The sequence below is a fragment of the Pogona vitticeps genome, chromosome 2, assembly GCF_051106095.1.
Source record: "Pogona vitticeps strain Pit_001003342236 chromosome 2, PviZW2.1, whole genome shotgun sequence".
NCBI lineage: Eukaryota > Metazoa > Chordata > Lepidosauria > Squamata > Agamidae > Pogona > Pogona vitticeps.
The window spans coordinates 121583092-121592185 of record NC_135784.1 but is presented as its reverse complement, the minus strand read 5'-3'; the positions used below and the strand labels follow the sequence as shown (position 1 = coordinate 121592185).

General features: G+C 39.3%; 1 long non-coding RNA gene across 1 annotated transcript; it reads left to right on the top strand.

Annotated features, from left to right (window-relative positions):
- Positions 1-3802: 3802 nt before the first annotated feature.
- LOC140704147 (uncharacterized) lies at positions 3803-8764 on the top strand. Its single transcript, XR_012083273.2, has 2 exons — positions 3803-7397; positions 7988-8764. It is a non-coding gene; the product is annotated as an uncharacterized LOC140704147 (long non-coding RNA).
- Positions 8765-9094: the final 330 nt, after the last annotated feature.

Genomic DNA, 9094 nt, shown 5'->3' with positions numbered 1-9094 from the left:
CAACATCAGACTTTCCTTTCAGTTCTGGACACATTGACCACTAGACATACTTTTAGGTTTAATCTAACTGCTTCATGAGCAACAGCGCTATTCATACTTGTCCTTTGCTCTTCCTTAGTTGCTGCCTGAGCACCATCTTCCAGCATGATTTTTCATTTCATTTCAGACTTCCTCATTTTATGGTTTTCAAGATATGAAATATTCAGGAGTGGTTGACCATTCAATTAATTAATTAAAAATATTTTTACCCTGCTGGGTAAAAAAAAAGGATCCAAGCTGGCTTGCAACAATTAAAATACACTATTTAAAAGCTAAAAAATATTCAAAAAGGAATTAAACAAGTATTATCTTAAAAATAACAGGAGTAAAAAATCAAAACTAAAATCACATTTAAAAACAACAGAGCACAACAATCCATTTAAAAATGGATTGCCTTATTCCACTGCCTTGTTCCACTTAGCACTAACAAAAGTTAGCGTGAGAACTGATACCATTGCCTGTGAAAGATCTTCCTTCCACTAGTGTTACCTTCCACTACTGCTGGTGCCCAGGAGCTGCTCTTTAGGAATTTCTCCACTTCCATCACCATTGGAGCTATCCATTCCCATCTGCTTATGTGATTTTTACTCCTGAAGAGGGTGGGTACATCTTAGGGCTTGTCCAGATCAGCCGTTTTGAGTGTGGGCTGGATTGGGCTACAAAAGGGCTGTTGAGATTGGGAGGAGGAGCAATGTGCCATTTGACATGCTCCTCCTCTGAACAGCAAATGACCCATTGTAGCCCAATCAGTTGTCAAGTACTGTAAATGCTTCCCCTGATTGTCTATAGAGGGTCAGGGGAAATTTTTTAACCTCACTTCTCTCTCCTTATTTTGGTGCCATGCTATTTTCTCCCTCCCCCTCTGTTTCCCTTCCCTCATTCTTCCTACCACCACTTTCTCTCTCTATCTCTCCCTCCCTCAGAATCTGCAACCATGGTGGCAAGTTGGAAACTGAGGCTGTTGGAAGTTCCTAGCTTCCCTCTAAATGACAAGCATGCCAAAAAGAACACATGCCCTACTGCTGGGCTAAAAAAAGGTGTGTGACTGCTCTTAATAGGGAAGTATGGCTTGATTTAAGTAGAAACACATGCAGATGTTTCTACTTACATGATTTACATAATATTTTTTTTCTGATCCAAATCATGCCCTCAGCAATCCACATATCATATCTATATGCCAGTGTTGACTCCCCCCTAGTCTGGTGTCTCAGTTTTGACAATTCCACCCTGCTAGGAGTCCAGGCTCATAACAGAGTCTAACCTGCTGATGTCATTGCTCTTGACTCCTCTGACACATTCCAACACCCTCACCATGCTACGTAAGGTGTACATCTACAAGGGAGCTTAGGGCTACTACCATTCTTAAATTCCACTGAGTTTTAGACAGCAGAGGCTTCCGTTCTAGTTCCTCAGATGTGCTTTCTTTCCTTCGCTTTCAACATTTAAACGTTTTTTGACTGATTCTTTGCTTTCACGAATGGGCTCTGTTTTTCCTTGAGCATCTCTTGCATAGGAAACAATGCCTTTTTCTTATTGATTAGACAGGTAAAAACTAGAATGCATAGTGTTACTTAGAGATGGCCCAGATTTAGGGGGGGAAAAACCAGCTCACACACACATGCAGAGGAGTGTGAATTCATGAAGCATCAAAACTGACACTGTTATATATGTTCACTATGTATTTTTGGTAGAACACAACACTTCATGCTCATTATGTAAATTGAGAGATACAGAATGTCAAAGATCAACTTACGTGCCTGTTCTATGGCATAACTGTGTACTATAAGAATTAGAATACATGTACACTGGCTAAATATAGCAGTAAAATGTACCTTTTAGTCAGCATGGTTTATCCCTCCCAGCAGGTTAAGGTGGCTGCAGACAAAGAGGCAGGAATATCTGTAGAAAAACAATTGTAGATGGCTATGTAACATTGGAACAATGGAAAGGCAAAGAATTACTAAGCTAACAGGCCAGCGAGAATGGTTTGATGAGTTTTCTCAAGCTACAGAAGAGGTTCTTAACCTTTTTAGTGGTCGGCACCCCATTGAATCTCAAAATACATTCTCACACCCCCTTAAAAATGTGTTTCAATTTATTTGTTAGAAAATTACACTTATAGAAAAACAATTTACATTATTTACTTTAAAACAGATACACATATATGTATTGACATAAAATTAAATAATGTCTCAATTTTCAGTGGCCAATTTGTTATTGTTTATTCTTAATAATACTGTATTTTGAAAACGGTGTTCCTTTTTTGAAAAAGCTATGTGTATGTCATCACTTGCATTTAAGCGATTTCTGGTTTTTGTTTTTATATGCAAAAGTGATGAAAACCCATTTTACACAGATTGGTGGTAGCAAATGGTAGAAATGTCTGCAATGCTGCCTTTGCCTATTGTGGGAAGGGTTCTAACTGAGCGCATCAGAATTAGTCTAAGTCCAGTTTTTCAAATTCCATTTGAATACGTGCATTGGCCTGTATTTCAATAAGATCATATTATATTATATTATATTATATTATATTATATTATATTATATTATATTATATTATATTATATTATATTATATTATATTATATTATATTGCCACAATTTCCTGGGCCTTCCTATCCTGAGAAGCTAAACCAAGGTAGTCTGACTTGCAGTCCTGTCTTTAAAAAGATGCAATAAGCCAGGATCCGGTGTTCACTCAGATTGCCAAACAAACCATTTGTGGGTTGTGTTGCCCAAAACTGGATAAGATACAGGATAAGATACGGGGACTATCTTGCTGAGGGCTGCAAAGCTAGAAGTGGCCACAAGGAATTTTTTGAGCTTGAAATTGCATCCTGCACCTCATTCATAAGGAAATGATCTAGAGCAGTGGTTCCCAACCACAGGGGGCATGTCGCGCTCATGTGCGCGGGGGCATGTCGCGCTCGCAAGGGTGTGTGTTGCACTGGCAGGGGGCGTGTTGTGCTGTCTTGCCTGGGCTGCGGACCGCTGCCGGGTTGGGGACCCCTGATCTGATTTAAATCACAATTTTAATTTAAAATTTTTTATTTTTAGTTAAATCATTAAAATATTCAATTTTAAATGTAAAAAAAGTGATTTAAATCAATTTGATTTAAATCAAATCCATCCATGGCACAGATCCTGATTCATAGAGTTCCCTTGCTCAACATTATTTCTGTTTGCAAGAGAGCAAGCGGCAGTTATAACATTTCCCTGTGCAAAAGCTTTGCAGACAGAATGCTGCATGACACAGTAAACCCATAGGCTTACTTCATATAGGATCTGACTCACGATGACAGCAGCAAACACTGGTTCCTGTGAATTTGGAACACCATCTGTAAAAGTCAGTGTGGTCAATGTTGTCCTGTGTAAGATCGGGCCTTCTCGGCGGTGGCCCCTTGGCTGTGGAACACCATCCCCACTGAAATTCGGCTGGCACCCTCGCTGGGCATTTTCAAAAGCCAGCTGAAAACTTGGCTATTCAAGCAGGCCTTCCCTTCAGTCAATTAAGTCATTCTTATTTTTCTTCTTTTATTCTTGCCATCTTGGGACTCTTTGCTTTAAATTAACTGTTAAAATCGTAAATTTATATTACATTTTATATCATTTTGTTTTTAATGTAAAACTGTATATTTTAAATTGTTTTTATCTTCTAAGTTGTGAGCGGCCCAGAGTAGACTATGTCTAGATGGGCGGCATATAAATGCAATCAATCAATCAATCAATCAATCAATCAATCACTGTAGAATTAAGGCCAAAAAGAAATGGATCCAGTATCCATCTCTGCTCTTTGCCAATAACTATCATGAAAAAATATCGATGAAAAGATGTACTCAGTTGTTGCAAATGTATTATAAGTTGAAGTTAAATCGTGATTTTCTCATTTTCCAGAACAATTTCATCAAAGAAGGGAAAGTTTGCAAAAATTACCATTTTCAACTCAACGTATCCAGATTTTTATTTTTTCAATAAAATCAGATAATCTTTCAGTAGCTGTTATATTTTCACCATGTCCTTGCATTGATATATATGTAGGCAAGTTGAAATATTGCATCTCTTCTCTCGAAGTCTTTAACTAAATTACAATTTTGGTTAGTAAAACACTAAATAATTTCCTCTTACAGTTACAAGCCTTTCAAAAGCCTGCTTAGCATACATCCCTTGGAGAGCCACCTTACATCAGTGTGATAAAGACGCACACTATGGTCAGCACCAATTTCTTCGAAAAAAGGATGAAAGATATGGTGATTAAACACCTGTCCTTGGATGTAAATTACTACACTTACAATGTAGTTAAGTGTTATTCCTCTAGCAAAGTTTTCAATGCACATGTATGGCAGTGCAACATGCAATGTGTTATTGTAACTTGCAGCATTTCTTTCTTCATATATGCAAAAAATCCAGAATTTTTGCTTAATTTCACAAGGGCACCATCAGGGCAAATTGAGCCTATTATATCCATTGGTATTTGATGTTTCAAAAAAAGAGAGAGTCTTTAATGAGATTGAAAACATCAATTCCTTTTGCCATCAATGCCAGTTTTCAACGGCACAAAATAAAAATTCTTCCAAAATTTCCTTTTCCTTTATGTATCACACAAATACTAAAAGCTGAGTGCAATTATCAGCATATTGATTTGTCCAATCGAATACTCACTTTCAGAGGACCGGCTTTAATATCTTGTACAGTACTACTTGTAGTAAAATATCCTGATTGATATCTTGAAAGCACAATTTAATCACTTCATTTGATAGTGGAATCTGCTGAATTTTCTCATGTGCTTCAGAACCGAATACAGTTTTCACAATTTCCAATGCACACGGTTCTACCAATTCCTCAGCTGTTGTATGAGGCTTTTTTTTCTTAGCTCAAGAGATGTGCCACCAGATAAGAAGCTTCTAACACAGGCTTCTGAACTGCTGCAAAGTCACATTTTGTGATAGTACTGCTGGTATCAAATCGTGCCTTCTTAAGACTTCAAGATGTTAAGTCTATGTCCTGCAGCTTCACCATCATACTGATTGTCACTCAATGGTTTGAGATTAGAGTTCAAAAATATCTTGCAACATAAAATGCATTGTGGTCTTTGGGTACTGTCCTCTGTTATAAAGTGAATCCATTAGCAACATAGTTGTCTTTCCATTGCCGCCTTTTTGTCATGGCCAGGATTACTACAAATAACAAAGTAACATTATAACTACACATTTTTAGTAAATTATAAAATGACATGCAAACAAAAATTAATTACAAATCTTACTGAAAACAAAGAAAATTAGCATTCTCTTGTGCATTGGCCTGCTTCATTAATGTTTGTCCACAACGAAGCACATGCTTAGAGCAATTTAGCATGGTACTGGGAAGTGCATGCACCTAAATGCAGGTTGGGTGGTAGTGGGGATCATATAGTCATAGCATGTGGTCATAGCATTTGCCAGTATGTACGTACTCACATCAGCTGTGAGTACCTAGTTCAGTGAAGTCAAATTTATATAGAGGCAGCTTTAAATTTTATAATCTAGAATTTTTTTTTTTTTAAAGTTACCACTCGCACTACTAGAAATGCTTTCTTGCACCCCTGGTTAAGAACTGCTGAACTACAGGAAGCCAGATTTAGGCTGAATATCGGGAAACACTTCTTAAATGTTAGAGTAGTACGGCAATGGAATCAATCACCTCAAGAGGTTGTGAATACTGCAGTGCTGGAGGCATTCAAGATAAATATAGATAATCATCTGTCAGATTTGCTTTGGTTAGGATTCGTGTATTGAGCAGGGGGTTGTACTCAAAGGCCTCGATGGCCCTTCCAACTTCATTATTCTATGATTCTATGAGATGAAACTGGGCCCCTGAGAACATGTGTTGAATTCAAAAACCATTCCCAGATTTAGAACTAGTCATGTGCTTGCCAAGTTCTAGCAGGAGCCTCCTCTGTGGGCAGATGTCTGAGATCTGTTGGCAGAAGGGGCTAAATACTTCATGCCACACCTTAAGTATTTATAAAGGGAATTACCAAATGTTGTACAATCTTTGTTTGGGCGGAGATGAAAACAAAAGAAAACATTGTGACTACTTTATTCTGTATAGATTTTGAAAAGTACTTTTCTCTATTGCCAAGTCACTGTTTCTTAATTGCATATTACTAAATGCAGCAGCATTCTAAAACAGAGTCTTTGGCAATGGAATGTAATTGTAAGCAGCTCTTTTTAAGGATTTTGATTTTTTTTTCTTTCAAAAAGGTTTTAAAACCCTTTAAAGAAATGCAGTTCTACAAATTTTCGGTCGTATGTGTTTCTTAATGTTGAATGCTCAGTTTATGTTTTTGTACCACTTTGCTTTGGCACTTCCATGAAAACAATAATTTTATTTTCCTGGTTCCCCAAAGAAACCTCTTTTTTAAACAAGGTAGTGATTGTTTCACATGAAGTGCACATTCTTACCTCCACTGTATTCACTTACCTGACCTGTGCAGTGTAACTTCCTTTTAAAAAGCCACCTGACTGTCAAATAGAGTCAAAAGTGACACAAGGAAGGAGGGCATGTTATGTAATGTCAGCTGCAGGGATTGCCCTTGCTGAACAGTAGGTCAGTCAGTTATATTTATTTTTCAGGGGGAAAAATGCTTTGGAACCACTTCCTTACATACAAATCCAACTTGCTGTCACACTGGCCTTGAAGCTGACATGGAAATAATATAGGACAAGGGAAGCTGATCTCAGAGTTGTGTGGTTTTAAAAAATATTTTAAATTTTTATACTGGAATTTAGCCCTTCCAGCTGGAGTGAGATGCAAAGTAATGTTTCTGGAAACATGAACAGCACAGGAATGTGCAGAATCCCATTCGTTCATACAAGCCATCTAATTTGGACTGGGAGTGGGAAGGCTTATGCTTGTTGCTATTGTTAGACACTTTGGAAATCTTTGCCCATCTACTGAAAATCATCACCATCTACTTTCTGTCCTCTTCTAATTTATATTGAGTCTGTAAACGGCATACTTAGGTTTGATGACAGGTTTCAATGTTTTCTCCCCTTTTGAAAAGGATTGTGGGTCTATGCTCTTTATTTTTTTTTTAAAAAATCCATTTTGTCAGCCTTTTTAATTACAGCTATTATCCATTAGTGCTGCAGTTCTCCCTGTAAATCCTGTAATCTTGTGGAAGCATTATGTTGCTAGAAAATGTAATCTTGCATGTTTCTCTTTTTAACACTGGTTGTCAGAGGGCAGCATGCTCTGAACCTGTTGTTAACAGAGAGTCCTCCTGCTACATGCCCCAGAGCCCATGAGACTTCTTCATCCTTTTGGTTGTTTCCTCTGTCAGCCACCTTTCCTTCCTCCTCCATTTTCTCTTCTTCAAAGGTAAGTGTGTGGCAATGCAGCTTCATGCTATATATATATAATAAAGTTATGAACAGTAAGTAAAAGTTTTTTGTTGCATTTAACCAGGAATAGAGATGAGCATGAAGCACTTTTTGCCATGTTATCCAAGTCCTCAGTCCAGCAGCACAGGTGCCACGTGTTCACTTTCCTCACCCACCCTGGTCAGCTCCCCCCACTGACCTGCAAGCACATGCTGCTCCTTCCCTCTTTGTCACATGATCTGTTTTGTCAGGAACATGGACTACCCTTCTCTGCCTCTTCCAGCAGCTGCTGATTCTCAGACAGCACTGCAAGAATCCCTGCTCTGCCTCCTTATCTGAGGGGACAGCTGCTGGAGGAGGCAGAGAAGGGACGTCTGTGCTCCGACCAGGATGGAAGATTGTGCAATGTGGAGGGAAAGAACAGTGTCCTCTGGCAGATCAGTAGGGGAACTGGCCAGGGTGGGGGTGAGGAAAGTGAACCTGTGCCACTTGTGGTGCTGCATAGACAACTTAGACAACATGGCACCAAGTGCTTTGTGCCCATCTCTAACCAAGAGTTATCCAGACTGTTAATTTTTCATTTTTCAGAGGAAGCGCTGAAACTGGGCAGAGCTCTCCACACTTCTCCAGCACTACAAAGGGAATAACCAAATTCGCAGTTCCTCCAACAGAGGGACACTTTGGATTTTCACCCATTTGGACTTTCACCCATGTGGACAATGTAGAGTTGCAAGTATGGAATGAAAATTGCGGTTTTCCACTCTCTCCCCTCCTTGGATAGCACTGAATATTAGTTAATACATTTGATCCTAGAACGTGTTTTCTGATGGAAATATTTGAGCAATACTCTGATATCCTATGGGGTAAAGATTTGCAAGTAATAATTTATGTAGGTTTGTCTCTTTAACAGATAAATTTAAATGGCAACTCCCTCTCCTTTGTGAATGGGGGTGATTTCTTAGAGCTAGAACTGGTTGGGAACATTTGGTCTGCTTTATATAGTGATTTCAATGTGTTGTGCTGCTGCTGACTGCTGCTCTCTTTATTAATACAATGACTTTTATTTTATTTTTTCTCTTTAATTCCCCCCCCCAGTAAAAACAGACTTTCTTTTTCCCGACATAAATGTCTATATATTTCTATATTTCGAAAAGCAATGAAATTCCTCAAAGAGGAAAAAAGGTCCCTTAGTTTAAAGTAAAAAGTTATGGATATAGCTAGAGATGAGCACTAACCATGACCCATGAACTGCCATGAATCCCCAGGAAAATGAGCCGGTTTGTGATTCATTTTTCCAGTTCATGTATGGGGGGGAACCTACCTGCTCCCCCTCTCTGCCACCTGCTCGCTCCCTTCCCACTTCCCCCATCACCTCCTGACCTGGTCCTGCCGCTGCCTTTTCCTTCTCCACTACAGCCATCTTCAGAAGCAGCAGGCCCAGCCTCCCTTCCTAGTGTAGGCTGACTGCCTCTGCACATGTGCCCATTGTCCAGCTGATAGGTGGGTACATGTGCAGAGGCAGCAGGCCAGTTCCGGGAAGGGAGGCCAGGCCCGCTGCCTCTGAGGATGGCAGCAGTGGAAGAGGAGGTGGTGGCGGCAAGATCAAGTAGGGAGGCAATGGGGCTAGTGGGAAGGGGGAGAGCAGACACCCTCTTTAGCCAAACAAAATGAAGTCCCAAGGGCAAAGAAATTTGA